Source organism: Carassius gibelio, chromosome A4 (genome assembly GCF_023724105.1).
Source record: "Carassius gibelio isolate Cgi1373 ecotype wild population from Czech Republic chromosome A4, carGib1.2-hapl.c, whole genome shotgun sequence".
NCBI classification, from domain to species: Eukaryota; Metazoa; Chordata; class Actinopteri; order Cypriniformes; family Cyprinidae; genus Carassius; species Carassius gibelio.
The window spans coordinates 14,559,326-14,579,216 of NC_068374.1; the positions used below are offsets into that span (position 1 = coordinate 14,559,326).

At 46.9% G+C, this 19,891-nt stretch overlaps 22 non-coding genes across 22 annotated transcripts; 10 read left to right on the forward strand and 12 right to left on the reverse strand.

Moving 5' to 3' along the window:
* Window positions 1-705: 705 nt before the first annotated feature.
* On the reverse strand, window positions 706-779 carry trnam-cau (transfer RNA methionine (anticodon CAU)). Its single transcript has one exon. It is a non-coding gene; the product is annotated as a tRNA-Met (tRNA).
* A 96-nt stretch (window positions 780-875) lies between these two features.
* On the forward strand, window positions 876-958 carry trnal-cag (transfer RNA leucine (anticodon CAG)). Its single transcript has one exon. It is a non-coding gene; the product is annotated as a tRNA-Leu (tRNA).
* Window positions 959-2,058: 1,100 nt separating this feature from the next.
* On the reverse strand, window positions 2,059-2,132 carry trnam-cau (transfer RNA methionine (anticodon CAU)). The gene has a single exon. It is a non-coding gene; the product is annotated as a tRNA-Met (tRNA).
* Window positions 2,133-2,228: 96 nt separating this feature from the next.
* trnal-cag (transfer RNA leucine (anticodon CAG)) lies at window positions 2,229-2,311 on the forward strand. Its single transcript has one exon. It is a non-coding gene; the product is annotated as a tRNA-Leu (tRNA).
* Window positions 2,312-3,411: 1,100 nt separating this feature from the next.
* trnam-cau (transfer RNA methionine (anticodon CAU)) lies at window positions 3,412-3,485 on the reverse strand. Its single transcript has one exon. It is a non-coding gene; the product is annotated as a tRNA-Met (tRNA).
* A 96-nt stretch (window positions 3,486-3,581) lies between these two features.
* trnal-cag (transfer RNA leucine (anticodon CAG)) lies at window positions 3,582-3,664 on the forward strand. The gene has a single exon. It is a non-coding gene; the product is annotated as a tRNA-Leu (tRNA).
* A 1,100-nt stretch (window positions 3,665-4,764) lies between these two features.
* On the reverse strand, window positions 4,765-4,838 carry trnam-cau (transfer RNA methionine (anticodon CAU)). The gene has a single exon. It is a non-coding gene; the product is annotated as a tRNA-Met (tRNA).
* Window positions 4,839-4,934: 96 nt separating this feature from the next.
* Window positions 4,935-5,017, forward strand: trnal-cag (transfer RNA leucine (anticodon CAG)). Its single transcript has one exon. It is a non-coding gene; the product is annotated as a tRNA-Leu (tRNA).
* Window positions 5,018-6,117: 1,100 nt separating this feature from the next.
* trnam-cau (transfer RNA methionine (anticodon CAU)) lies at window positions 6,118-6,191 on the reverse strand. Its single transcript has one exon. It is a non-coding gene; the product is annotated as a tRNA-Met (tRNA).
* A 96-nt stretch (window positions 6,192-6,287) lies between these two features.
* trnal-cag (transfer RNA leucine (anticodon CAG)) lies at window positions 6,288-6,370 on the forward strand. The gene has a single exon. It is a non-coding gene; the product is annotated as a tRNA-Leu (tRNA).
* A 798-nt stretch (window positions 6,371-7,168) lies between these two features.
* On the reverse strand, window positions 7,169-7,242 carry trnam-cau (transfer RNA methionine (anticodon CAU)). Its single transcript has one exon. It is a non-coding gene; the product is annotated as a tRNA-Met (tRNA).
* Window positions 7,243-7,338: 96 nt separating this feature from the next.
* Window positions 7,339-7,421, forward strand: trnal-cag (transfer RNA leucine (anticodon CAG)). The gene has a single exon. It is a non-coding gene; the product is annotated as a tRNA-Leu (tRNA).
* Window positions 7,422-8,521: 1,100 nt separating this feature from the next.
* Window positions 8,522-8,595, reverse strand: trnam-cau (transfer RNA methionine (anticodon CAU)). The gene has a single exon. It is a non-coding gene; the product is annotated as a tRNA-Met (tRNA).
* Window positions 8,596-8,691: 96 nt separating this feature from the next.
* On the forward strand, window positions 8,692-8,774 carry trnal-cag (transfer RNA leucine (anticodon CAG)). Its single transcript has one exon. It is a non-coding gene; the product is annotated as a tRNA-Leu (tRNA).
* Window positions 8,775-9,874: 1,100 nt separating this feature from the next.
* Window positions 9,875-9,948, reverse strand: trnam-cau (transfer RNA methionine (anticodon CAU)). The gene has a single exon. It is a non-coding gene; the product is annotated as a tRNA-Met (tRNA).
* A 96-nt stretch (window positions 9,949-10,044) lies between these two features.
* Window positions 10,045-10,127, forward strand: trnal-cag (transfer RNA leucine (anticodon CAG)). Its single transcript has one exon. It is a non-coding gene; the product is annotated as a tRNA-Leu (tRNA).
* Window positions 10,128-11,227: 1,100 nt separating this feature from the next.
* trnam-cau (transfer RNA methionine (anticodon CAU)) lies at window positions 11,228-11,301 on the reverse strand. Its single transcript has one exon. It is a non-coding gene; the product is annotated as a tRNA-Met (tRNA).
* Window positions 11,302-11,415: 114 nt separating this feature from the next.
* Window positions 11,416-11,506, forward strand: trnal-caa (transfer RNA leucine (anticodon CAA)). Its single transcript is given in 2 exon segments — window positions 11,416-11,453; window positions 11,462-11,506. It is a non-coding gene; the product is annotated as a tRNA-Leu (tRNA).
* A 1,100-nt stretch (window positions 11,507-12,606) lies between these two features.
* trnam-cau (transfer RNA methionine (anticodon CAU)) lies at window positions 12,607-12,680 on the reverse strand. The gene has a single exon. It is a non-coding gene; the product is annotated as a tRNA-Met (tRNA).
* A 4,661-nt stretch (window positions 12,681-17,341) lies between these two features.
* Window positions 17,342-17,415, reverse strand: trnam-cau (transfer RNA methionine (anticodon CAU)). Its single transcript has one exon. It is a non-coding gene; the product is annotated as a tRNA-Met (tRNA).
* A 96-nt stretch (window positions 17,416-17,511) lies between these two features.
* Window positions 17,512-17,594, forward strand: trnal-cag (transfer RNA leucine (anticodon CAG)). Its single transcript has one exon. It is a non-coding gene; the product is annotated as a tRNA-Leu (tRNA).
* Window positions 17,595-18,694: 1,100 nt separating this feature from the next.
* Window positions 18,695-18,768, reverse strand: trnam-cau (transfer RNA methionine (anticodon CAU)). The gene has a single exon. It is a non-coding gene; the product is annotated as a tRNA-Met (tRNA).
* Between the last annotated feature and the right edge of the window lie 1,123 nt (window positions 18,769-19,891).

Here is a 19,891-nt window from a genome sequence, read left to right on the forward strand (position 1 = left end):
GAGGCTTGATAGTACGTGCCGGAAGACCCGCCAAGGGAGCGTAACAGTAGTCCGGTCTGGAGAAAACAGAGAGCTTGGACAAGGAGTTGTGTGGCCTGCTCTGATCGGAAGGGTCTAATCTTCCGAACGTTGTACAAGGCAAATCTTCAGGACCGGGCCAGTGCAGCAATATGGCCTTTGAAACTTCACAAAACCTCAGGAGGACGTGGCCACGTGTTACATGAATATGAGAGGGATGCTATTACTGCCTTCGTGTAGCATTAGCCAGCATGAATGCAGAATTTTGACTTCATTGTAAATAAAAGGATTGCACGGGCCTACACGCAATGTCGCTGGATGAGATTCAGGGAATTTACCTGGAACCTCACAGTTTTCCACAAAGCATCATTTCACCTGCCCTGAAGAGGAGCTGTGGCCTTTTGCCCCCAGGAGACACAGGGAAACCCACACGAAAGGGGACAGAGAACCTCACTCTGTCTTTCTGAGCCACGGGTGTCAAACTCAGTCCCCTGCAGAGTTTAGATTCAAGCCTGATTGAACACACCTGATCCAACCAATCATGCCCTTCAGGCTCATTTGAAAACTACACGCCTTGTGTGTTTGAGAAGGGTTGGAACAACACTCTACAGGGCTCGGGCCCTAAAGGAATTTAGTTTGATACCCCTGGTCTAAGCTCTCTCAGTTATCAGAAAAAAAGCACCACCCTGCCCCGTGTGAGGCTCGAACTCACGACCTTCAGATTATGAGACTGACGCGCTGCCTAACTGCGCCAACGAGGCCCGTGGGCTAGAGGGGGCCCGAACAGAGATAAAGTAGCTTCTAGGTCCCCGGTTTCAGGTGTGGCTCGAACAGTCCATCTCTAGCCAGGCAAGGGTGTCAGGATGGCCGAGCGGTCTAAGGCGCTGCGTTCAGGTCGCAGTCTCTCCTGGAGGCGTGGGTTCGAATCCCACTTCTGACAGACCTATCCTTTGGCTGCAGACAGAGACTTCAGTCTTCTGCCATGTTGGGCCAGCAGGGCGTTAACTTTGACAAAACAACGCATTAGGCAGATGCTAGTATTAATTGGGCAGGCGTTGAAGGCAAGGATGAGTTTTTAGACACTTTTTGAAAATGGTTAAAGCCTCCGCTGCTCGAATTGAGATAGGCAAGCAGATCCACCAGCATAGGTCTGAACCAGCGACTTTAGGTATGTTGCTGCAGAGCCAGTGGTTATCTTGTAGGCAAACATCAGTACCTTGAATCTGATGCGAACAGCTATTGGTAGCCAGTGCAAAATTATGAAGAGAGGTGTGACGTGGGCTTTCTTTGGCTCGTTGAAGACCACTCTCGCTGCTGCATCCTGGATCAGTTGCAGAGGCTTGATAGTACGTGCCGGAAGACCCGCCAAGGGAGCGTAACAGTAGTCCGGTCTGGAGAAAACAGAGAGCTTGGACAAGGAGTTGTGTGGCCTGCTCTGATCGGAAGGGTCTAATCTTCCGAACGTTGTACAAGGCAAATCTTCAGGACCGGGCCAGTGCAGCAATATGGCCTTTGAAACTTCACAAAACCTCAGGAGGACGTGGCCACGTGTTACATGAATATGAGAGGGATGCTATTACTGCCTTCGTGTAGCATTAGCCAGCATGAATGCAGAATTTTGACTTCATTGTAAATAAAAGGATTGCACGGGCCTACACGCAATGTCGCTGGATGAGATTCAGGGAATTTACCTGGAACCTCACAGTTTTCCACAAAGCATCATTTCACCTGCCCTGAAGAGGAGCTGTGGCCTTTTGCCCCCAGGAGACACAGGGAAACCCGCACGAAAGGGGACAGAGAACCTCACTCTGTCTTTCTGAGCCACGGGTGTCAAACTCAGTCCCCTGCAGAGTTTAGATTCAAGCCTGATTGAACACACCTGATCCAACCAATCATGCCCTTCAGGCTCATTTGAAAACTACACGCCTTGTGTGTTTGAGAAGGGTTGGAACAACACTCTACAGGGCTCGGGCCCTAAAGGAATTTAGTTTGATACCCCTGGTCTAAGCTCTCTCAGTTATCAGAAAAAAAGCACCACCCTGCCCCGTGTGAGGCTCGAACTCACGACCTTCAGATTATGAGACTGACGCGCTGCCTAACTGCGCCAACGAGGCCCGTGGGCTAGAGGGGGCCCGAACAGAGATAAAGTAGCTTCTAGGTCCCCGGTTTCAGGTGTGGCTCGAACAGTCCATCTCTAGCCAGGCAAGGGTGTCAGGATGGCCGAGCGGTCTAAGGCGCTGCGTTCAGGTCGCAGTCTCCCCTGGAGGCGTGGGTTCGAATCCCACTTCTGACAGACCTATCCTTTGGCTGCAGACAGAGACTTCAGTCTTCTGCCATGTTGGGCCAGCAGGGCGTTAACTTTGACAAAACAACGCATTAGGCAGATGCTAGTATTAATTGGGCAGGCGTTGAAGGCAAGGATGAGTTTTTAGACACTTTTTGAAAATGGTTAAAGCCTCCGCTGCTCGAATTGAGATAGGCAAGCAGATCCACCAGCATAGGTCTGAACCAGCGACTTTAGGTATGTTGCTGCAGAGCCAGTGGTTATCTTGTAGGCAAACATCAGTACCTTGAATCTGATGCGAACAGCTATTGGTAGCCAGTGCAAAATTATGAAGAGAGGTGTGACGTGGGCTTTCTTTGGCTCGTTGAAGACCACTCTCGCTGCTGCATCCTGGATCAGTTGCAGAGGCTTGATAGTACGTGCCGGAAGACCCGCCAAGGGAGCGTAACAGTAGTCCGGTCTGGAGAAAACAGAGAGCTTGGACAAGGAGTTGTGTGGCCTGCTCTGATCGGAAGGGTCTAATCTTCCGAACGTTGTACAAGGCAAATCTTCAGGACCAGGCCAGTGCAGCAATATGGCCTTTGAAACTTCACAAAACCTCAGGAGGACGTGGCCACGTGTTACATGAATATGAGAGGGATGCTATTACTGCCTTCGTGTAGCATTAGCCAGCATGAATGCAGAATTTTGACTTCATTGTAAATAAAAGGATTGCACGGGCCTACACGCAATGTCGCTGGATGAGATTCAGGGAATTTACCTGGAACCTCACAGTTTTCCACAAAGCATCATTTCACCTGCCCTGAAGAGGAGCTGTGGCCTTTTGCCCCCAGGAGACACAGGGAAACCCACACGAAAGGGGACAGAGAACCTCACTCTGTCTTTCTGAGCCACGGGTGTCAAACTCAGTCCCCTGCAGAGTTTAGATTCAAGCCTGATTGAACACACCTGATCCAACCAATCATGCCCTTCAGGCTCATTTGAAAACTACACGCCTTGTGTGTTTGAGAAGGGTTGGAACAACACTCTACAGGGCTCGGGCCCTAAAGGAATTTAGTTTGATACCCCTGGTCTAAGCTCTCTCAGTTATCAGAAAAAAAGCACCACCCTGCCCCGTGTGAGGCTCGAACTCACGACCTTCAGATTATGAGACTGACGCGCTGCCTAACTGCGCCAACGAGGCCCGTGGGCTAGAGGGGGCCCGAACAGAGATAAAGTAGCTTCTAGGTCCCCGGTTTCAGGTGTGGCTCGAACAGTCCATCTCTAGCCAGGCAAGGGTGTCAGGATGGCCGAGCGGTCTAAGGCGCTGCGTTCAGGTCGCAGTCTCTCCTGGAGGCGTGGGTTCGAATCCCACTTCTGACAGACCTATCCTTTGGCTGCAGACAGAGACTTCAGTCTTCTGCCATGTTGGGCCAGCAGGGCGTTAACTTTGACAAAACAACGCATTAGGCAGATGCTAGTATTAATTGGGCAGGCGTTGAAGGCAAGGATGAGTTTTTAGACACTTTTTGAAAATGGTTAAAGCCTCCGCTGCTCGAATTGAGATAGGCAAGCAGATCCACCAGCATAGGTCTGAACCAGCGACTTTAGGTATGTTGCTGCAGAGCCAGTGGTTATCTTGTAGGCAAACATCAGTACCTTGAATCTGATGCGAACAGCTATTGGTAGCCAGTGCAAAATTATGAAGAGAGGTGTGACGTGGGCTTTCTTTGGCTCGTTGAAGACCACTCTCGCTGCTGCATCCTGGATCAGTTGCAGAGGCTTGATAGTACGTGCCGGAAGACCCGCCAAGGGAGCGTAACAGTAGTCCGGTCTGGAGAAAACAGAGAGCTTGGACAAGGAGTTGTGTGGCCTGCTCTGATCGGAAGGGTCTAATCTTCCGAACGTTGTACAAGGCAAATCTTCAGGACCGGGCCAGTGCAGCAATATGGCCTTTGAAACTTCACAAAACCTCAGGAGGACGTGGCCACGTGTTACATGAATATGAGAGGGATGCTATTACTGCCTTCGTGTAGCATTAGCCAGCATGAATGCAGAATTTTGACTTCATTGTAAATAAAAGGATTGCACGGGCCTACACGCAATGTCGCTGGATGAGATTCAGGGAATTTACCTGGAACCTCACAGTTTTCCACAAAGCATCATTTCACCTGCCCTGAAGAGGAGCTGTGGCCTTTTGCCCCCAGGAGACACAGGGAAACCCGCACGAAAGGGGACAGAGAACCTCACTCTGTCTTTCTGAGCCACGGGTGTCAAACTCAGTCCCCTGCAGAGTTTAGATTCAAGCCTGATTGAACACACCTGATCCAACCAATCATGCCCTTCAGGCTCATTTGAAAACTACACGCCTTGTGTGTTTGAGAAGGGTTGGAACAACACTCTACAGGGCTCGGGCCCTAAAGGAATTTAGTTTGATACCCCTGGTCTAAGCTCTCTCAGTTATCAGAAAAAAAGCACCACCCTGCCCCGTGTGAGGCTCGAACTCACGACCTTCAGATTATGAGACTGACGCGCTGCCTAACTGCGCCAACGAGGCCCGTGGGCTAGAGGGGGCCCGAACAGAGATAAAGTAGCTTCTAGGTCCCCGGTTTCAGGTGTGGCTCGAACAGTCCATCTCTAGCCAGGCAAGGGTGTCAGGATGGCCGAGCGGTCTAAGGCGCTGCGTTCAGGTCGCAGTCTCCCCTGGAGGCGTGGGTTCGAATCCCACTTCTGACAGACCTATCCTTTGGCTGCAGACAGAGACTTCAGTCTTCTGCCATGTTGGGCCAGCAGGGCGTTAACTTTGACAAAACAACGCATTAGGCAGATGCTAGTATTAATTGGGCAGGCGTTGAAGGCAAGGATGAGTTTTTAGACACTTTTTGAAAATGGTTAAAGCCTCCGCTGCTCGAATTGAGATAGGCAAGCAGATCCACCAGCATAGGTCTGAACCAGCGACTTTAGGTATGTTGCTGCAGAGCCAGTGGTTATCTTGTAGGCAAACATCAGTACCTTGAATCTGATGCGAACAGCTATTGGTAGCCAGTGCAAAATTATGAAGAGAGGTGTGACGTGGGCTTTCTTTGGCTCGTTGAAGACCACTCTCGCTGCTGCATCCTGGATCAGTTGCAGAGGCTTGATAGTACGTGCCGGAAGACCCGCCAAGGGAGCGTAACAGTAGTCCGGTCTGGAGAAAACAGAGAGCTTGGACAAGGAGTTGTGTGGCCTGCTCTGATCGGAAGGGTCTAATCTTCCGAACGTTGTACAAGGCAAATCTTCAGGACCGGGCCAGTGCAGCAATATGGCCTTTGAAACTTCACAAAACCTCAGGAGGACGTGGCCACGTGTTACATGAATATGAGAGGGATGCTATTACTGCCTTCGTGTAGCATTAGCCAGCATGAATGCAGAATTTTGACTTCATTGTAAATAAAAGGATTGCACGGGCCTACACGCAATGTCGCTGGATGAGATTCAGGGAATTTACCTGGAACCTCACAGTTTTCCACAAAGCATCATTTCACCTGCCCTGAAGAGGAGCTGTGGCCTTTTGCCCCCAGGAGACACAGGGAAACCCACACGAAAGGGGACAGAGAACCTCACTCTGTCTTTCTGAGCCACGGGTGTCAAACTCAGTCCCCTGCAGAGTTTAGATTCAAGCCTGATTGAACACACCTGATCCAACCAATCATGCCCTTCAGGCTCATTTGAAAACTACACGCCTTGTGTGTTTGAGAAGGGTTGGAACAACACTCTACAGGGCTCGGGCCCTAAAGGAATTTAGTTTGATACCCCTGGTCTAAGCTCTCTCAGTTATCAGAAAAAAAGCACCACCCTGCCCCGTGTGAGGCTCGAACTCACGACCTTCAGATTATGAGACTGACGCGCTGCCTAACTGCGCCAACGAGGCCCGTGGGCTAGAGGGGGCCCGAACAGAGATAAAGTAGCTTCTAGGTCCCCGGTTTCAGGTGTGGCTCGAACAGTCCATCTCTAGCCAGGCAAGGGTGTCAGGATGGCCGAGCGGTCTAAGGCGCTGCGTTCAGGTCGCAGTCTCTCCTGGAGGCGTGGGTTCGAATCCCACTTCTGACAGACCTATCCTTTGGCTGCAGACAGAGACTTCAGTCTTCTGCCATGTTGGGCCAGCAGGGCGTTAACTTTGACAAAACAACGCATTAGGCAGATGCTAGTATTAATTGGGCAGGCGTTGAAGGCAAGGATGAGTTTTTAGACACTTTTTGAAAATGGTTAAAGCCTCCGCTGCTCGAATTGAGATAGGCAAGCAGATCCACCAGCATAGGTCTGAACCAGCGACTTTAGGTATGTTGCTGCAGAGCCAGTGGTTATCTTGTAGGCAAACATCAGTACCTTGAATCTGATGCGAACAGCTATTGGTAGCCAGTGCAAAATTATGAAGAGAGGTGTGACGTGGGCTTCGTGTAGCATTAGCCAGCATGAATGCAGAATTTTGACTTCATTGTAAATAAAAGGATTGCACGGGCCTACACGCAATGTCGCTGGATGAGATTCAGGGAATTTACCTGGAACCTCACAGTTTTCCACAAAGCATCATTTCACCTGCCCTGAAGAGGAGCTGTGGCCTTTTGCCCCCAGGAGACACAGGGAAACCCACACGAAAGGGGACAGAGAACCTCACTCTGTCTTTCTGAGCCACGGGTGTCAAACTCAGTCCCCTGCAGAGTTTAGATTCAAGCCTGATTGAACACACCTGATCCAACCAATCATGCCCTTCAGGCTCATTTGAAAACTACACGCCTTGTGTGTTTGAGAAGGGTTGGAACAACACTCTACAGGGCTCGGGCCCTAAAGGAATTTAGTTTGATACCCCTGGTCTAAGCTCTCTCAGTTATCAGAAAAAAAGCACCACCCTGCCCCGTGTGAGGCTCGAACTCACGACCTTCAGATTATGAGACTGACGCGCTGCCTAACTGCGCCAACGAGGCCCGTGGGCTAGAGGGGGCCCGAACAGAGATAAAGTAGCTTCTAGGTCCCCGGTTTCAGGTGTGGCTCGAACAGTCCATCTCTAGCAAGGCAAGGGTGTCAGGATGGCCGAGCGGTCTAAGGCGCTGCGTTCAGGTCGCAGTCTCCCCTGGAGGCGTGGGTTCGAATCCCACTTCTGACAGACCTATCCTTTGGCTGCAGACAGAGACTTCAGTCTTCTGCCATGTTGGGCCAGCAGGGCGTTAACTTTGACAAAACAACGCATTAGGCAGATGCTAGTATTAATTGGGCAGGCGTTGAAGGCAAGGATGAGTTTTTAGACACTTTTTGAAAATGGTTAAAGCCTCCGCTGCTCGAATTGAGATAGGCAAGCAGATCCACCAGCATAGGTCTGAACCAGCGACTTTAGGTATGTTGCTGCAGAGCCAGTGGTTATCTTGTAGGCAAACATCAGTACCTTGAATCTGATGCGAACAGCTATTGGTAGCCAGTGCAAAATTATGAAGAGAGGTGTGACGTGGGCTTTCTTTGGCTCGTTGAAGACCACTCTCGCTGCTGCATCCTGGATCAGTTGCAGAGGCTTGATAGTACGTGCCGGAAGACCCGCCAAGGGAGCGTAACAGTAGTCCGGTCTGGAGAAAACAGAGAGCTTGGACAAGGAGTTGTGTGGCCTGCTCTGATCGGAAGGGTCTAATCTTCCGAACGTTGTACAAGGCAAATCTTCAGGACCGGGCCAGTGCAGCAATATGGCCTTTGAAACTTCACAAAACCTCAGGAGGACGTGGCCACGTGTTACATGAATATGAGAGGGATGCTATTACTGCCTTCGTGTAGCATTAGCCAGCATGAATGCAGAATTTTGACTTCATTGTAAATAAAAGGATTGCACGGGCCTACACGCAATGTCGCTGGATGAGATTCAGGGAATTTACCTGGAACCTCACAGTTTTCCACAAAGCATCATTTCACCTGCCCTGAAGAGGAGCTGTGGCCTTTTGCCCCCAGGAGACACAGGGAAACCCACACGAAAGGGGACAGAGAACCTCACTCTGTCTTTCTGAGCCACGGGTGTCAAACTCAGTCCCCTGCAGAGTTTAGATTCAAGCCTGATTGAACACACCTGATCCAACCAATCATGCCCTTCAGGCTCATTTGAAAACTACACGCCTTGTGTGTTTGAGAAGGGTTGGAACAACACTCTACAGGGCTCGGGCCCTAAAGGAATTTAGTTTGATACCCCTGGTCTAAGCTCTCTCAGTTATCAGAAAAAAAGCACCACCCTGCCCCGTGTGAGGCTCGAACTCACGACCTTCAGATTATGAGACTGACGCGCTGCCTAACTGCGCCAACGAGGCCCGTGGGCTAGAGGGGGCCCGAACAGAGATAAATTAGCTTCTAGGTCCCCGGTTTCAGGTGTGGCTCGAACAGTCCATCTCTAGCCAGGCAAGGGTGTCAGGATGGCCGAGCGGTCTAAGGCGCTGCGTTCAGGTCGCAGTCTCCCCTGGAGGCGTGGGTTCGAATCCCACTTCTGACAGACCTATCCTTTGGCTGCAGACAGAGACTTCAGTCTTCTGCCATGTTGGGCCAGCAGGGCGTTAACTTTGACAAAACAACGCATTAGGCAGATGCTAGTATTAATTGGGCAGGCGTTGAAGGCAAGGATGAGTTTTTAGACACTTTTTGAAAATGGTTAAAGCCTCCGCTGCTCGAATTGAGATAGGCAAGCAGATCCACTGGCATAGGTCTGAACCAGCGACTTTAGGTATGTTGCTGCAGAGCCAGTGGTTATCTTGTAGGCAAACATCAGTACCTTGAATCTGATGCGAACAGCTATTGGTAGCCAGTGCAAAATTATGAAGAGAGGTGTGACGTGGGCTTTCTTTGGCTCGTTGAAGACCACTCTCGCTGCTGCATCCTGGATCAGTTGCAGAGGCTTGATAGTACGTGCCGGAAGACCCGCCAAGGGAGCGTAACAGTAGTCCGGTCTGGAGAAAACAGAGAGCTTGGACAAGGAGTTGTGTGGCCTGCTCTGATCGGAAGGGTCTAATCTTCCGAACGTTGTACAAGGCAAATCTTCAGGACCGGGCCAGTGCAGCAATATGGCCTTTGAAACTTCACAAAACCTCAGGAGGACGTGGCCACGTGTTACATGAATATGAGAGGGATGCTATTACTGCCTTCGTGTAGCATTAGCCAGCATGAATGCAGAATTTTGACTTCATTGTAAATAAAAGGATTGCACGGGCCTACACGCAATGTCGCTGGATGAGATTCAGGGAATTTACCTGGAACCTCACAGTTTTCCACAAAGCATCATTTCACCTGCCCTGAAGAGGAGCTGTGGCCTTTTGCCCCCAGGAGACACAGGGAAACCCACACGAAAGGGGACAGAGAACCTCACTCTGTCTTTCTGAGCCACGGGTGTCAAACTCAGTCCCCTGCAGAGTTTAGATTCAAGCCTGATTGAACACACCTGATCCAACCAATCATGCCCTTCAGGCTCATTTGAAAACTACACGCCTTGTGTGTTTGAGAAGGGTTGGAACAACACTCTACAGGGCTCGGGCCCTAAAGGAATTTAGTTTGATACCCCTGGTCTAAGCTCTCTCAGTTATCAGAAAAAAAGCACCACCCTGCCCCGTGTGAGGCTCGAACTCACGACCTTCAGATTATGAGACTGACGCGCTGCCTAACTGCGCCAACGAGGCCCGTGGGCTAGAGGGGGCCCGAACAGAGATAAAGTAGCTTCTAGGTCCCCGGTTTCAGGTGTGGCTCGAACAGTCCATCTCTAGCCAGGCAAGGGTGTCAGGATGGCCGAGCGGTCTAAGGCGCTGCGTTCAGGTCGCAGTCTCCCCTGGAGGCGTGGGTTCGAATCCCACTTCTGACAGACCTATCCTTTGGCTGCAGACAGAGACTTCAGTCTTCTGCCATGTTGGGCCAGCAGGGCGTTAACTTTGACAAAACAACGCATTAGGCAGATGCTAGTATTAATTGGGCAGGCGTTGAAGGCAAGGATGAGTTTTTAGACACTTTTTGAAAATGGTTAAAGCCTCCGCTGCTCGAATTGAGATAGGCAAGCAGATCCACCGGCATAGGTCTGAACCAGCGACTTTAGGTATGTTGCTGCAGAGCCAGTGGTTATCTTGTAGGCAAACATCAGTACCTTGAATCTGATGCGAACAGCTATTGGTAGCCAGTGCAAAATTATGAAGAGAGGTGTGACGTGGGCTTTCTTTGGCTCGTTGAAGACCACTCTCGCTGCTGCATCCTGGATCAGTTGCAGAGGCTTGATAGTACGTGCCGGAAGACCCGCCAAGGGAGCGTAACAGTAGTCCGGTCTGGAGAAAACAGAGAGCTTGGACAAGGAGTTGTGTGGCCTGCTCTGATCGGAAGGGTCTAATCTTCCGAACGTTGTACAAGGCAAATCTTCAGGACCGGGCCAGTGCAGCAATATGGCCTTTGAAACTTCACAAAACCTCAGGAGGACGTGGCCACGTGTTACATGAATATGAGAGGGATGCTATTACTGCCTTCGTGTAGCATTAGGCAGCATGAATGCAGAATTTTGACTTCATTGTAAATAAAAGGATTGCACGGGCCTACACGCAATGTCGCTGGATGAGATTCAGGGAATTTACCTGGAACCTCACAGTTTTCCACAAAGCATCATTTCACCTGCCCTGAAGAGGAGCTGTGGCCTTTTGCCCCCAGGAGACACAGGGAAACCCACACGAAAGGGGACAGAGAACCTCACTCTGTCTTTCTGAGCCACGGGTGTCAAACTCAGTCCCCTGCAGAGTTTAGATTCAAGCCTGATTGAACACACCTGATCCAACCAATCATGCCCTTCAGGCTCATTTGAAAACTACACGCCTTGTGTGTTTGAGAAGGGTTGGAACAACACTCTACAGGGCTCGGGCCCTAAAGGAATTTAGTTTGATACCCCTGGTCTAAGCTCTCTCAGTTATCAGAAAAAAAGCACCACCCTGCCCCGTGTGAGGCTCGAACTCACGACCTTCAGATTATGAGACTGACGCGCTGCCTAACTGCGCCAACGAGGCCCGTGGGCTAGAGGGGGCCCGTGGGCTAGAGGGGGCCCGAACAGAGATAAAGTAGCTTCTAGGTCCCCGGTTTCAGGTGTGGCTCGAACAGTCCATCTCTAGCCAGGCAAGGGTGTCAGGATGGCCGAGCGGTCTAAGGCGCTGCGTTCAAGCGTTCAGGTCGCAGTCTCCCCTGGAGGCGTGGGTTCGAATCCCACTTCTGACAGACCTATCCTTTGGCTGCAGACAGAGACTTCAGTCTTCTGCCATGTTGGGCCAGCAGGGCGTTAACTTTGACAAAACAACGCATTAGGCAGATGCTAGTATTAATTGGGCAGGCGTTGAAGGCAAGGATGAGTTTTTAGACACTTTTTGAAAATGGTTAAAGCCTCCGCTGCTCGAATTGAGATAGGCAAGCAGATCCACCAGCATAGGTCTGAACCAGCGACTTTAGGTATGTTGCTGCAGAGCCAGTGGTTATCTTGTAGGCAAACATCAGTACCTTGAATCTGATGCGAACAGCTATTGGTAGCCAGTGCAAAATTATGAAGAGAGGTGTGACGTGGGCTTTCTTTGGCTCGTTGAAGACCACTCTCGCTGCTGCATCCTGGATCAGTTGCAGAGGCTTGATAGTACGTGCCGGAAGACCCGCCAAGGGAGCGTAACAGTAGTCCGGTCTGGAGAAAACAGAGAGCTTGGACAAGGAGTTGTGTGGCCTGCTCTGATCGGAAGGGTCTAATCTTCCGAACGTTGTACAAGGCAAATCTTCAGGACCGGGCCAGTGCAGCAATATGGCCTTTGAAACTTCACAAAACCTCAGGAGGACGTGGCCACGTGTTACATGAATATGAGAGGGATGCTATTACTGCCTTCGTGTAGCATTAGCCAGCATGAATGCAGAATTTTGACTTCATTGTAAATAAAAGGATTGCACGGGCCTACACGCAATGTCGCTGGATGAGATTCAGGGAATTTACCTGGAACCTCACAGTTTTCCACAAAGCATCATTTCACCTGCCCTGAAGAGGAGCTGTGGCCTTTTGCCCCCAGGAGACACAGGGAAACCCACACGAAAGGGGACAGAGAACCTCACTCTGTCTTTCTGAGCCACGGGTGTCAAACTCAGTCCCCTGCAGAGTTTAGATTCAAGCCTGATTGAACACACCTGATCCAACCAATCATGCCCTTCAGGCTCATTTGAAAACTACACGCCTTGTGTGTTTGAGAAGGGTTGGAACAACACTCTACAGGGCTCGGGCCCTAAAGGAATTTAGTTTGATACCCCTGGTCTAAGCTCTCTCAGTTATCAGAAAAAAAGCACCACCCTGCCCCGTGTGAGGCTCGAACTCACGACCTTCAGATTATGAGACTGACGCGCTGCCTAACTGCGCCAACGAGGCCCGTGGGCTAGAGGGGGCCCGAACAGAGATAAAGTAGCTTCTAGGTCCCCGGTTTCAGGTGTGGCTCGAACAGTCCATCTCTAGCCAGGCAAGGGTGTCAGGATGGCCGAGCGGTCTAAGGCGCTGCGCTCAAGCTGGGGAACAATAGTCCGTCAAAGACGGGGAAGAAGGGAAGAAAAGAGGGAAGGAAGAAAAAGAGAAGGGGAAGAAGAGAAAGAAAAAATGAAGAAAAGAAAGGGTCAAATTTGACGTTCAAAGACGGATCTTCCTTAGCATGCGCGCAGTGATACATCTTCCGGTTACTTCTTGCGGTAAATTCGCGCATTTATATTACACTGTTTTCTATTGCAGGTGCTCCCCTCGACCCGGGTTCGAATCCAGCTAAAGATAACTTTTTGTTTTATTGTTAATTGCTTTAAATAAATGAAGTTTCAAGGTTAATTAAATGTATATATGTGCTTGTTTGATATTTTTTTCATTACATTTTAATACACCAATGGAAATGTGTTTTGTTATTATTAGTTATTTAGTAGTTGTTGTATTATTTTTTTATTCTGATTAAGCATGTTATTGTGTGTAGTTGTATTCATATTTATTTTAAGCATGTTATTAGTTGTGATTTTATTGATATTAAATCAGATTTTTTTTTAAGGTTACATTCATTCAAGACACCTTTAAATCTGTCATTTTTAATTAAAACAGGATGCAAAAATAGTCATTATTATGCTTAAAAATGTCTGTGACAAATGACAAAGTGCAAATTATCTTTTTATAGGAATACGTTCTATTGTTGCAGTGTACTGATGAAATGTTTACTAAAGTACAAATAAAAAAGCAATCATTCTCTTTTTTTTTTTTACAATTATGCCAACATAACAGTAATGAATATTAAACAAATTAAATTTATATAAGTTTTCAAAAAAAAAAAAAAATTAAAAGGAAAATAAATGTAGAAATCAAAACACATTTCTCAATTTGCTTTTTTTATTTATTTTACAATTATGCTAACAGAACAGTAATGAATATTAAATGAAGTTTTCAAACAATAAATTAAAAAGGTAAAAGTAAAAGTTAAATAGGATTAAAAAATCAAGTTAAATAAAATAATGTTAGACACAAATATTAACAATAGTGAACTATATTTAAACAACTATATACACACAACAATAAATAAAAATATACAGTGTATACATTATTTGGGAGAAGGTTCTCCGCATTTACTCTAACCACTTTTCTTTTGTAATGTTCTCAGTCTGTGGACAGTATATACACCTTGCCCCTGTACTGGCTATGTCCCGTTGCACTGGTTTTGAATTGTCCACACTTCCTGCAAGTGTTTGCCTTGTAGGGTCTCTTGGGCATGGTTTGTGGAGCTGGTTGAGAATTGGTGCTCTGCACAATAGGCTGTAACAGTGGCATCCTATGGACCGCTGACAGTCTCTGAACCATTTGCAGACCCTGGAACACTGGCACACCCTGAAACATCGACAAAAATATGGTTTTCTGGTATAAAAAAAAAATTGAACAAGTTTAATAATTCGTACAGAATGGAACGTGAAAAGTGTCTTCATAGAATACTTTATGGATTATGCCATTACTTACAGAGACAGTACTGCTTGGTATAGAGGCACAAGACACTGCTGCGCTGGGTTGGTCTTCAACCTGAGAAGGTCTCCTGACCACACTAAGATTTGGCTTTGCTGCAGCAATGTGAGAGCCAGTAAATCTTGGTTTGGTAAATCAAAAATGTGAGAAGACAGAATGTGTTATAATAGCAAGAATTACGAAGAATTAATTAATATTACTATTTTAAGTAAATGCAGGTTTTTAAAAACATTTCTTTCTGAATAGAAGTGTCATCCATATTTATTAGCAGTATTGACTCCTGAAATTACTACAAAGTATTTGCATGATGGAATAATTGTTAATATGTGTACAGTTAATAATAGCCAGCGTCTATGTGGTATGTTACCTGAGATTGAGAAAGAAAGATAATGTAGCTTTAACACATGAGAAGTATTGAGAGAGATGCCATGAGGGACATGAGTCTAGTCTCAAGAGAGAAAGCAGACAGGTTACATTCTACATTTATCCTTGACCATGTGACTTAAACCAAATCTGAGATATTCAAACTGACCATTCAGCAGACAACAGGTGCCCCCACTGTACAAGAGGGGTGACAATTAGTAGGTCTCAGCCAGCATCTCATAGCATTCTTGCTTTTTCTTTTTTTCTTCATCTTACGTTCTGAACTTTCTTGAATTTTAATTGAGCACATTCTTAAGTGGTATTATTAAAAAAGTTAAATAGTAATTCTTACCATTGAAAATTGTGTTGCAACTCTTGCTTCCACAGGTGCAGTAGGCTGGGGCTGGGGCAGGGGCAGGGGCATGGGATGAGGCTGGGGGTCAGGCTGACTCTGCTCCATGGCCTTCTTTGCTGTTTCAGCAGCATGAGGTTCTTCCACCACCCTTTGTGCTGGTCCAGTAGAGGCTTAAGACGACAAAAAAAAAAAAAAACCCTTAATACATAATTCAGAAAGAAACCTTTTCAGTAAATATACTAATGATACTAATAAAAAACATGCATTTCAGCACACCTCCAAGCAAGGTTGTTTGGCCACGAGACAGCATCTGACATTTCTCTATCTGTAAGCATTATAACAAATATAATGCACAATACAAGTGAGTCCCTTAAGAGAGCATAAAATACTTCATTAAATTCATATATTTATTCATTCATTCATTTCTAGGACACAAGTCACATTTATTTTATATATAATGTTACAACTGGTATCTCTATTTAGAGGAGAAAGATACAAGACAGGAACATTTCTTAAAATACCTGCAACATTACATAAATGTCTATAAACAATTATTACACACTCTGGTTTGCACTGTTGAAAGCCATAACATAACACAACCATCACATTACATCGTTCAAATGAATGGGACCAGGTAAATGTTTGTTCTGAAGCCTGATGTGTTGTTCTCTTATGCAAATACACTAAACCAAGATACTAATAATGTTCGATTACGATTATTTTTTATTTTTATACATCTATAATGCAAAGGTAACAAACACTCACCCATTGATAAATCTCGTACCACTTTTTATGTCGAACTACGCGACAATGACCCTTGTCATAGGTCACAAACTTGAGTAATTAACCTTTTTTACCTCTGACACGCCCCCTGAGGAAGATGTCATTCTTTCGTACACCTTCGGCACGGTTCGGCAACTTGATTGACACCTGACTAGAAGCGCTGACCCCTCCACCTTGCGGTGAGACGCGGAAACGTGCCGTCGAAATCCCCCTGCTCTCTGATTGGTCAAATGTCACGAATGTCAAGATAATGTTATAAATTGCGCTTTTTGATTGGCTGGAAATGTTAAGGCGCTTCGACGCGATTGGTCCAAATGTCATAGCGCTTCGATGCGATTGGCTGCGCAGTTCGACATTGCTCAACATTTCTGAAATTATGTCGGACTATCCTTCGTCAGCTAGCGCTCAGGTCGCAGTCTCCCCTGGAGGCGTGGGTTCGAATCCCACTTCTGACAGACCTATCCTTTGGCTGCAGACAGAGACTTCAGTCTTCTGCCATGTTGGGCCAGCAGGGCGTTAACTTTGACAAAACAACGCATTAGGCAGATGCTAGTATTAATTGGGCAGGCGTTGAAGGCAAGGATGAGTTTTTAGACACTTTTTGAAAATGGTTAAAGCCTCCGCTGCTCGAATTGAGATAGGCAAGCAGATCCACCAGCATAGGTCTGAACCAGCGACTTTAGGTATGTTGCTGCAGAGCCAGTGGTTATCTTGTAGGCAAACATCAGTACCTTGAATCTGATGCGAACAGCTATTGGTAGCCAGTGCAAAATTATGAAGAGAGGTGTGACGTGGGCTTTCTTTGGCTCGTTGAAGACCACTCTCGCTGCTGCATCCTGGATCAGTTGCAGAGGCTTGATAGTACGTGCCGGAAGACCCGCCAAGGGAGCGTAACAGTAGTCCGGTCTGGAGAAAACAGAGAGCTTGGACAAGGAGTTGTGTGGCCTGCTCTGATCGGAAGGGTCTAATCTTCCGAACGTTGTACAAGGCAAATCTTCAGGACCGGGCCAGTGCAGCAATATGGCCTTTGAAACTTCACAAAACCTCAGGAGGACGTGGCCACGTGTTACATGAATATGAGAGGGATGCTATTACTGCCTTCGTGTAGCATTAGCCAGCATGAATGCAGAATTTTGACTTCATTGTAAATAAAAGGATTGCACGGGCCTACACGCAATGTCGCTGGATGAGATTCAGGGAATTTACCTGGAACCTCACAGTTTTCCACAAAGCATCATTTCACCTGCCCTGAAGAGGAGCTGTGGCCTTTTGCCCCCAGGAGACACAGGGAAACCCACACGAAAGGGGACAGAGAACCTCACTCTGTCTTTCTGAGCCACGGGTGTCAAACTCAGTCCCCTGCAGAGTTTAGATTCAAGCCTGATTGAACACACCTGATCCAACCAATCATGCCCTTCAGGCTCATTTGAAAACTACACGCCTTGTGTGTTTGAGAAGGGTTGGAACAACACTCTACAGGGCTCGGGCCCTAAAGGAATTTAGTTTGATACCCCTGGTCTAAGCTCTCTCAGTTATCAGAAAAAAAGCACAACCCTGCCCCGTGTGAGGCTCGAACTCACGACCTTCAGATTATGAGACTGACGCGCTGCCTAACTGCGCCAACGAGGCCCGTGGGCTAGAGGGGGCCCGAACAGAGATAAAGTAGCTTCTAGGTCCCCGGTTTCAGGTGTGGCTCGAACAGTCCATCTCTAGCCAGGCAAGGGTGTCAGGATGGCCGAGCGGTCTAAGGCGCTGCGTTCAGGTCGCAGTCTCCCCTGGAGGCGTGGGTTCGAATCCCACTTCTGACAGACCTATCCTTTGGCTGCAGACAGAGACTTCAGTCTTCTGCCATGTTGGGCCAGCAGGGCGTTAACTTTGACAAAACAACGCATTAGGCAGATGCTAGTATTAATTGGGCAGGCGTTGAAGGCAAGGATGAGTTTTTAGACACTTTTTGAAAATGGTTAAAGCCTCCGCTGCTCGAATTGAGATAGGCAAGCAGATCCACCGGCATAGGTCTGAACCAGCGACTTTAGGTATGTTGCTGCAGAGCCAGTGGTTATCTTGTAGGCAAACATCAGTACCTTGAATCTGATGCGAACAGCTATTGGTAGCCAGTGCAAAATTATGAAGAGAGGTGTGACGTGGGCTTTCTTTGGCTCGTTGAAGACCACTCTCGCTGCTGCATCCTGGATCAGTTGCAGAGGCTTGATAGTACGTGCCGGAAGACCCGCCAAGGGAGCGTAACAGTAGTCCGGTCTGGAGAAAACAGAGAGCTTGGACAAGGAGTTGTGTGGCCTGCTCTGATCGGAAGGGTCTAATCTTCCGAACGTTGTACAAGGCAAATCTTCAGGACCGGGCCAGTGCAGCAATATGGCCTTTGAAACTTCACAAAACCTCAGGAGGACGTGGCCACGTGTTACATGAATATGAGAGGGATGCTATTACTGCCTTCGTGTAGCATTAGCCAGCATGAATGCAGAATTTTGACTTCATTGTAAATAAAAGGATTGCACGGGCCTACACGCAATGTCCCTGGATGAGATTCAGGGAATTTACCTGGAACCTCACAGTTTTCCACAAAGCATCATTTCACCTGCCCTGAAGAGGAGCTGTGGCCTTTTGCCCCCAGGAGACACAGGGAAACCCACACGAAAGGGGACAGAGAACCTCACTCTGTCTTTCTGAGCCACGGGTGTCAAACTCAGTCCCCTGCAGAGTTTAGATTCAAGCCTGATTGAACACACCTGATCCAACCAATCATGCCCTTCAGGCTCATTTGAAAACTACACGCCTTGTGTGTTTGAGAAGGGTTGGAACAACACTCTACAGGGCTCGGGCCCTAAAGGAATTTAGTTTGATACCCCTGGTCTAAGCTCTCTCAGTTATCAGAAAAAAAGCACCACCCTGCCCCGTGTGAGGCTCGAACTCACGACCTTCAGATTATGAGACTGACGCGCTGCCTAACTGCGCCAACGAGGCCCGTGGGCTAGAGGGGGCCCGAACAGAGATAAAGTAGCTTCTAGGTCCCCGGTTTCAGGTGTGGCTCGAACAGTCCATCTCTAGCCAGGCAAGGGTGTCAGGATGGCCGAGCGGTCTAAGGCGCTGCGCTCAAGCTGGGGAACAATAGTCCGTCAAAGACGGGGAAGAAGGGAAGAAAAGAGGGAAGGAAGAAAAAGAGAAGGGGAAGAAGAGAAAGAAAAAATGAAGAAAAGAAAGGGTGAAATTTGACGTTCAAAGCCCAATCTTCCTTAGCATGCGCGCAGTGATACATCTTCCGGTTTCTTCTTGCGTTAAATTCGCGCATTTATATTACACTGTTTCCTATTGCAGGTGCTCCCCGCGACCCAGGTTCGAATCCAGCTAAAGACAACTTTTTGTAATATTGTTAATTGCTTTAAATAAATAATGTTTCAATGTTAATTAAATGTATATATGTGCTTTGTTTGATATTTTTTGTCATGAAAATGTAAGTACACGAATGGAAATGTGTTTTGTTATTATTAGTTATTTAGTAGTTGTTGTATTCATAATTTATTCTGATTAAGCATATTATTATTGCAGTTGTATTGATATTTATTCTGATTAAGGATTTTTACATCTTACATTCAGGATCTTACATTTATTCGACACATTCAAATCTGTCATTTCTAATTAAAGATGAAAATATTCATATGCTGGAAAATGTCTGTGACAAATGACAAATGCAAATTATTTTTTGTAAACACGTTTTATTTTTTCAGTGTACTGATGAAATGGTTATATTAAAGTGCAAATTACAAAAAATCTGTCTTTTGCCAATTATTATTTTATTTTTACAATTATGCCAATAGAACAATAATAAATATTGAACAAATTAAATTTTAAATAAGTTTTAAAACAACTTTAAATCAAAAGGGAAATAAAATGAATTTTTTTTTAACTGAACAGTAATAAATATAAAATTAAATAAGTTTTCAAACAATAAATTAAAAAGGTAAATAAAACAGTAAATACAGTTTTAAATACAAACACAAATAAGTTAAATAGGTTTTTAAAAAACAGTAAATAAAATATTAAATAATGTTCAACACAAATAATAACTATAACTATATTTAAACAACTA